Below are 7319 nucleotides of genomic sequence, written 5' to 3'. Positions count from 1 at the left end.
CGTATGGATTCCAGCAGGCACACCGCTCCAGCCTTTGCCCCAGCTCTCACCAGGGAAGCTGCTCGTGAGCTTTTAAACCTGACAGGCCACCTGTTGGGTGGTTTGTTCCATCTCTGGGACTGAGACAAAAGCAGACATTGATTTGTGCCATATTGGCTGTTGGAGACACCATTTTGAGCAGCACACTGTGTGACCAGGGCCGGCTTTAGCAAGTGCGGGGCCCGATTCAAACAGTTTCAACGGGGTCCCAGCAGGGGTGATAGGGAAAAAAAAAAAGACACAAAAAAACACATGAAGCTTGTATTCACTGGGCGGCGCTCCTAGTCTTCGGAGGTGGGTCCTTCACTCGCTCTGGGTCTTGGACGGCACTGATGGAACTCCTACCGAAGACCCGGAGCGCCACCGGGTGAGTAAAAATTAAAAGGACCCTCTAGCCAGGGATAGGATTCTCGGCCACTTGCGGCCGTCACACTGGGCGCGGGGCCCGATTCGGGGGAATTGGTGGAATTGGACTAAAACCGGCCCTGATCCTAACCCTAGCTCCAAGTCCCCTACCCCTGGGAACCCTAACCCTAGCTCCAAGTGCCCTATCCTTAGGAACCCTAACCCTAGGGCGGGAAGCCCTACTCATAGGAACCCTAACCCTACCTACAAGTGCCTTACCCTTAGAAACCGTAACCCTAGTGGGGGCACCCTACCCATAGGAACACTAACCCTACCTCCAAGTGCCCTACCGTTAGGAACACTAACCCTAGCACAGGAAACCCTACTCATAAGAAGCCTCAACCTAGCTCGAAGTGCCCTACCCTTAGGAACCCTAACCCTAGGGCGGGGCACCCTACCCATAGGAACACTAACCCTACCTCCAAGTGCCCTACCGTTAGGAACACTAACCCTAGCACAGGAAACCCTACTCATAAGAACCCTCAACCTAGCTCGAAGTGCCCTACCCTTAGGAACCCTAACCCTAGGGCGGGGCACCCTACCCATAGGAACACTAACCCTACCTCCAAGTGCCCTACCGTTAGGAACACTAACCCTAGCACAGGAAACCCTACTCATAAGAACCCTCAACCTAGCTCGAAGTGCCCTACCCTTAGGAACCCTAACCCTAGGGCGGGGCACCCTACCCATAGGAACACTAACCCTACCTCCAAGTGCCCTACCGTTAGGAACACTAACCCTAGCACAGGAAACCCTACTCATAAGAAGCCTCAACCTAGCTCGAAGTGCCCTACCCTTAGGAACCCTAACCCTAGGGCGGGGCACCCTACCCATAGGAACACTAACCCTACCTCCAAGTGCCCTACCTACAGGAACCCTAACTAGCTCCAAGTGCCCTACCGATAGGAACCCTAACCCTAGGGCAAGAGCCCTACCCATAGGAAACCTAACCCTAGCTCCAAGTGCTCTACCCTTAGAACCCTAACCCTAGGGCGGGAATGCCTACCCATAGGAACCCTAACCCTAGGGGAAACCCTACCAAGTGAACCCTAACCTACCCATAGGAACCCTAACCCTAGGAACCAAGTGCCCTACCCATAGGAACCCTAACCTAGCTCCAAGTGCCTACCCAGGAACCCTAACCCTATGGGCGGAGCAGCCCTACCCATAGGAACCCTAACCTAGCTCCAAGTGCCCTACCCATTAGGAACCCTAACCCTAGGGCACAGTGAAGCCCTACCCAGGGAACCCTAACCCTAGCTCCAGAACTGCCCTTAACCCATAGGAACCCTAACCCTAGCTCCAAGTGCCCTACCCATTAGGAACCCTAACCCTAGGGTGGGAAGCCCTACCCATAGGAACCCTAACCCTAGCTCCAAGTGCCCTACTTCCTTAGGAACCCTAACCACTAGGGCAAGGTGGCCCTACCATAGGAACCCTAACCCTAGCTCCAAGTGCCCTACCCATAGGAACCCTAACCCTAGGGGGGAAGCCCTACCCATAGGAACCCTAACCTAGCTCCAAGTGCCCTACCCATAGGAACCCTAACCCTAGGGCTCCAAGTGCCCTACCATAGGAACCCTAACCCTAGCTCAAGGGAAGCCCTACCCATAGGAACCTAACCCTAGGGCGGCCAAGTGCCCTCAGCCCCTAGGTAACCCTAACCCATGGTTTATTTCTCCTTGTTTTAAGAATCCAAGGGATTTGGGTTCTTGGGGTCCCCAGGGAAGGTTGGGGAGGTCAGAGTGCCCCAAACACTATATTTTTGGGTGATGGCAGGCTATCAGATCTAAGCTGGTAATTAAGCTTAGAGGTTTCATGCATGTACCCAAATTTTGGACGCTAAGGTTCAGATTTGGGAAATATACCTTATGACAGGGGTGCCCTGCCCATAGGATCCCTAACCCTAGCTTGAAGTGCCCTACCCTTAGGAACCCTAACCCTAAGATGCAAAGCCCCACCTATAGAAACCGTAACTCTAGCTCCAAGTGCCCTACCCTTTGGAACCGTAACCCTAGGATGGGAAGCCCTACCCATAGGAACCCTAACCCTAGCTCCAAGTTCCCTATCCATAGAAATCCTAACCCTAGGGCGGGAAGCTGTACCCATAGGAACTCTAACCCTAGCTCGAATTGCCCTACCCATAGGAACCCTAACCCTAGCTCCAAGTGCCCTACCCTTTGGAACCCTAACCATACGGTTCCTATGGGTAGGGCATTTGGAACTAGGGTTAGGGTTCCTATGGGTAGGGCTTTCTGCGCTAGGGTTAAGGTTCCTCAAGGTAGGGCACTTGGAGCTAAGGTTAGGGTTCCTATGGGTAGTGTTTCCCACGCTAGGGTTAGGATTTCTATGGGTAGGGAACTTGGAGCTAGGATTAGGGTTCTTATGGGTAGGGCTTACCATCCTAGGGTTAAGGTTCCTATGGGTAGGGCATTTGGAGTTAGGGTTAGGGTTCCTATGGGTAGGGCTTCCAGCCCTAGGGTTAGGGTTCCAAAGGGTAGGGCACTTGGAGCTGGGGTGAGGGTTCCTATGGGCAGGGCACTTGGAGCTAGCTTGGGAAGCCCTACCCATAGGAACCCTAACCCTAGGTCTTGAAGCCCTGTCCATAGGAACCCCAACTTGTGCCTGCTTTAGCAAGTGCATGGCCCGATTCGAACAGTTTCAACGGAGTCCCAGCAGGGATGACTGAAAAAAAAATAACAGACATAAAAAAACACATGGGGCTTGTATGCACTGGGCGGCGCTCCTAGTCTTCGGAGGCGGGTCCTTCACTCGCTCCGGGTCTTCGATGGCACTGAAGGACCTGCCGCTGAAGTGCTGCCGAAGACCTGGAGCGAGTGAAGGACCCGCTCCTGAAGTACTGCCAGAGATCCAAAGCACTGCTGGGTGAGTAAAAATTAAAAAGGAGCCTCTAGCCAGGGAAAGATTCTCGGTCACTTGTGCCCTCTGGCTGCCCTGCTGCTGGGCGCAAGGCTGTCTTAGGCGCGGGGCACTCTTAGGCGTGAAGCCCAATTTGGGGGAATTGGTGGAATTGGCCTAAAGCCAGCCCTGTGTGTGACCTCCCAGACCGTGCAGGTGAGGTTACGGAAGCAATGAACTCAAAAGGGCGTCCCCCCATGTGTCATGGTGTGGGGGTAGGTCACACTAGGAGGGGCAGGCCCACGCCATTCCTGGAATTACCAAATGTCTTTTATTCTGGGAATGCATGAGTGGCCACCCTAGCAATCACCAAGGTTCCTAATTCACAAGATCCAATCCCCACAGTTCACACAACCACTCCCAATTTCATCCCAATTTGCACAGCCACTCCTACCTCATTGCAGCCCTTACAGCCAGTCCCTGCTCTTACTCTAAATGACACATCCAGTCCAAAGTGTTTTTTCAACTGCCATAACTACTCCCAACAGACACAGACTCTATCAGGAGAGCTTATATCGTGTATTACTTGTATTATCATAGTGCCTAAGAATCCTAGTCATGGACCAGGTAGGTGCTGTACAAACAGAACAAAAGGACAGTCGCTGCTCCCTGATCCTAATGTGCCCCCTACGCCCAACTGACATAGCCATTGGCAACTCACACCCCAGCTGCCACAGCCACCCTATATTCCATCTCTCGCTTCCACTAAATGCCTGTCAGCCCTGAAACAGCAGAGTAAAATAACCAGATTTATTCTAACTGAAAGCTTGACAGAGAGAACTATCACACAGCTCCCCCAGAAGGAGGAATAGGGGAACTGATAATCTCAGAGAGCTCTATACGTACAACTCTCTCTCTGATAATTAATTCAGACACTCTCCAAGAGCTGCCTGAAGATAGGATACACTCTTGGTACTATTTAGTGGGTCTGCTTCTGGTTGTGGTTTCATTTGTTTGTTTATATATTTTACAGGCGTTCCACCTCTAAAGATAGGGAAATCCATGGGAAATCTGAGCATTAGAATAAGGGCTCCTTTCATCTAATAAAATCAGCTGCTAGTGCAGACAGTTATCCTGCTGAAATTCTGCAGCTGTTGACCTGTTGTGTATGTGTAATTAGTGGCAAACTGTTCTGCATTGAGTATGAAACTGCTTTAAGACCCTGTGCAGTCCTATACATTCCACAAATTGATCCCAGAGCAATGTCAGGCTATTAGATATTGTATATCATTATTTTAGGGGTGGAAAGGCTGACTGAGTTCACTGGGCTGATCTGTAAATATTTTCATAAACACAGGAAACAAGTGAAAACATCTTCTTTGAAAGGAAGTACTACATCTTGTACATTGTTCTTAGCTAAGTTTCTCATTCTGTATATGCTGTCAGTTGCATTTGAAATGAAAGTTTTTGTTTAAAGTGGACATTTCTGAGGATCCTGCGGGCATATAGCTTAATTGCTGAAAAGTGACACCAGCAGTCAGAATTTTTTTTCCATCCTGCTGTAATAGTGTTTTGAGAAACAGAAAAAGAACATTGCTATTTAAAGATCTCCATTACTGGCCCACAGAATGGTGCAAAGATGTGCACACTGGCCACCTTTGGAGACAGAAAGCATCATCTCCCCAGTACTCCCAAGCCACTGTCTCTCAAAAATTGAGAGACTTGAGAGAAAAATGGATCACCCTCTTCAGCTCCCTGCAAAGTTATACTGATTATGAATGTAAAAGATTAGGTGTCACATTGAGCTATACTGCTCTTTCACTTCTGATGAGTTATTTTATTTTCAGATCCTGATTTGGTTACCGATCAAATTGAACGTAGTCTCATTGTGGTGTTGTGGCTACTGTTCATCCATTCTGAAAGCCTCCACTCAGAGTCCCATGAGGATAAGTCCTCTCTCCCTCCCATTTTATTTAACATCTGTATCAAGCCATTGTGGTGGCTGATGAGACAACTAGGGCTTGAGCACCAGCAGTAAGCAGAAGACGCTCAACTCTCCATCTCCTTTGTGCCAAACAAACAGTACGATTTCTAGCTCTCTATCTAGCTGAAATCAACAGCTGGCTCAAGCTAAACCCGCATATGAACAAGATGATACTGGCAGGAAGAAGGAAGTGCTTCAAAGAACTTTCCTCCTCTATAACATCCCCCTCTATAGAGACCATTTTCACGTGGTGTGGAGGGTTGAGTATTTGAAAACTTGACTGGTTTCTGCACAAGTCTTTACAGTAGGGAAAACTTGCAGAAAATTCCCATTGATGCCAGTGCTGGTTCCAGGGTAGTGCAGCATTTGATAAGCTCTCTTCTGAGCCAAGGTTAGATGATGGAGTGCTTAAGCTGCCAGTGTTTTATGTTTGAAGTTCTCAATATTGCTAACGTTGGTGGCTAACATGGCTATTATATTGATCGCTTGGAAGTTATTGTATACTTAGTCTTGTTGTCTTTCATTATAGCCATTTATCTGGCGCTCTTTTTCTTGTGGCTTCAGGACTCCTATTTTGTCACACCACTCAGAAAGATTCTTCTTGCTGCTAGTAATTTCAGCACTATGATGAAGAAGCAAGTCTGAGAAATGGAGGCTAATGAAAATTATATAATACAGAGAGAGAAAAACATGTGTGTCTGTCTGCAGAATGGTAAATGGGTCACTATTTTTGCAGAAATGTTGAAACAAGTTGTTACTATTTTTAAAATGGCACTTGTGGAGAAGCAAAGTGGGCCTGTTATTATTTTGCTATGTTTGAGAATTGTCTGCAAGGACAAACACCAGATCTCAGGCATGTTAACATTTTCAGTACTCTTAATTATATACATAAAATGATTGGAAGGGGGAGCAACACTGGTTTGTCAGATAAACTTTTAAAACATTCAGTAGAGCTTGTCAGGATCCTCATTGTTTTTTAGATTTAATAAGCTTTTAATATAGTTCTTGTTTACGAAGTGCCTTTGCTTACCAAACATGTTTCTATTTTTGGGAAGTACATGCCTCCTTAACTTCACCAAACCCTAACAAAGGTTCATGCCAACTAGGAAGCTCTTCTCTTACTAAATCAAGGATTAAGAAAGATGGACCATTTTGTGTGGAAGGAGGAGTCATAGGAATTCCACACATATCTTCAATCTGTAATCTACGTCAGGGAATACAGATTCATAAAGATACTTCTCCTCACAAACATACAGCAATTGGGAAAAAATAGCCTTCCCCTAATGTAGCAATGCAACTTAATAGTCAGATTCCCTCTTCCAACTCCCCATTGAATGAAAAAATGGTAGTGTCAGATGCCTTCTCAGGCTCAAAATATCTTTAGGACATTCTTAACTCCTGAAATGCTAGTCTCAGAAGTTGAGCCTAATCTCCTGTTCAACGGCATATTAAACTTCTTCCTGAGCTATCAGATCAGATATCAGCCTGACCTGAAGTGAGTTAGATTGTTTCATCCTTGACCATAATGGATTTAAGTTCACCTCATAATGTGACATAGAAGTTTTTGCTCAGGATTGGGCTGTCACTGGAAAATTGCATATAGCAGGAGTCTAGTAGGGATGCAGTATGTGGCAGCTCAGAATTGGAATAGCATAGCTGTATCAGTTAGGATTAGGATACTTTGGTCAGGCTGTTCAGGAGATTCTCATTATTGAGGCTTTGTTTCCAGTTAAAATTAATCACTGCAATCACTGAGAGCTGTGGTAAATGGGGGGCCCTGAAGCCATCTTGGCAAGCAGCCAGCCAGGCAGCTGGGAGAGAGGGCCAGAGCAGAGCCCCACAGAGAGGTGTGGCAATCCCAAGCAGTGGAGTGTGTAAGGTGCCTCCTCCCCCACCTCCCACAGGGTGGCAGGTGAACTCTGCAGATGAACCTCTGAACTCTGGGGCTGCACTGGCCAAGCAGAGCAACTGTGAGTGGGGAGCAGAGAAGGGACGAGCACATTAAAGGGACTTTGGGGTTGCTGGACTTAAG

The sequence above is a fragment of the Chelonoidis abingdonii genome, chromosome 7 (assembly GCF_003597395.2).
Source record: "Chelonoidis abingdonii isolate Lonesome George chromosome 7, CheloAbing_2.0, whole genome shotgun sequence".
Lineage (NCBI taxonomy): Eukaryota > Metazoa > Chordata > Testudines > Testudinidae > Chelonoidis > Chelonoidis abingdonii.
This window is presented reverse-complemented; position numbering follows the sequence as displayed.